This window comes from Haemaphysalis longicornis, unplaced genomic scaffold (assembly GCF_048455015.1).
Source record: "Haemaphysalis longicornis isolate Haplotype H1 unplaced genomic scaffold, Haemaphysalis longicornis Haplotype H1 scaffold_7, whole genome shotgun sequence".
Lineage (NCBI taxonomy): Eukaryota > Metazoa > Arthropoda > Arachnida > Ixodida > Ixodidae > Haemaphysalis > Haemaphysalis longicornis.
Window position 1 is genome coordinate 24750341 of NW_027526422.1, and position 1419 is coordinate 24751759.

Below are 1419 nucleotides of genomic sequence, written 5' to 3' on the forward strand. Positions count from 1 at the left end.
TCCGTTAGTACCGCCTTTCTGTGAGCCCTTATGTCTGACTCACAAATGCCGCAAGGCCAGGAGAGTGACTTATCACGGACAGACCTTTTGATCCTCTTTTCATCCTTTCTCACAAGACCATGCGGTACATGTTTGAAGCCATGATTTATCAGGTTATCAGGGGTATGTTTTTAGAGCCGGGTATAACGGTCATATAAGTAAAATTGAGAGGGGGGGGGGCTACAGTAGCGAGTAATATGGACCGATAAAACCGCGGAATGGGAAGTTGGCTGCTGATATAAACATTGCGAGTTTTTCCCCCGATTTTAGTATTTAAACAGGAGGCTAGGAGGTTTCTTGACAATAATTTTTTATCGGCCCTTTTAGTGGTAAACCATGTAACTTTGCGTCCATGCATACGGGCAGTGGGAGAAAACACCACGGTCAATGCATGGAAGGGGAAAATAAACGATTTCCTTTAGGGATCCAAGGCGTAATCCCTATCTCTGAATAAGAACGGACTGGATCGAAACTCCTGGCCAAACTCGACTAGGAAGACCTATAACAACGGCTGGCACACGGTACACAAAGGCACAATTACCCCCCCCTTATAGCACCCTATGCGGTAGGCACCTATTCCAAAAATCGAGTGTGTACATCTGTGATGTTTTAAGGTTGTTTAGCACTAGTTTCGTGTGCCGTGGCTTCGTAGATCTTGGGTTAAGGGTTTGTTTATTTATCATTACTATTTAGAACAGGCCGTCCGGCGCAGAATAATTTCGCGACATTTCTTTCTACTGTTTACCATACTGCGGTCACTGCGCAGCTTCAGCGGTAGCAATAAAAAAAAAAAGCAAGAAAAAAACACCCGCCCTGCTCCCTCCTGCCTGCAGTAACCGCCCAGAGAAGCACCAGGCTGCGGTGTGGAAATCTTCAGCGCCGCCTGACGAGACAAGCTGGAGTCTACCGTCGAAGATGGCCATTACGAGCCCAGCAGCAGCGGCAGCTGTGGCGGGAGAGCTGACAGGGAACGAGCTTTCGTTGTTGGTGTGACCACGAAGGACTGGACAAAGTACACCTCTTCCCCTCTCCGTCTCCACTCGGGCGGCCACGTGCGCTTCTTGAGCTCCCCCCTTAATGCCGCAGAGGTGCGCGCACATCCTGTGATTACTTTCGCTTCAGTCCTCAAAGCCACACACACAACAAAGGAAAGCAACACCAATTTGACGCCAAGGTGGCACGCCTGAGTAGGGCTTTCGGTGAGGTTGCGCTTCCAGCGGCGGAAGGCCTTGTCTGGCTTTAAATCTGCGATTTTTCTTCTATAAGCTTTTATTTTCGTTATTATTATTATTATTAGTAGTATTTTTTGGAGTTCGCGCCGTCTGTGCGAGGTAAGCACCCGCCATCATTTCAGATTTCCACTTCTAGGTGACAGTTGCA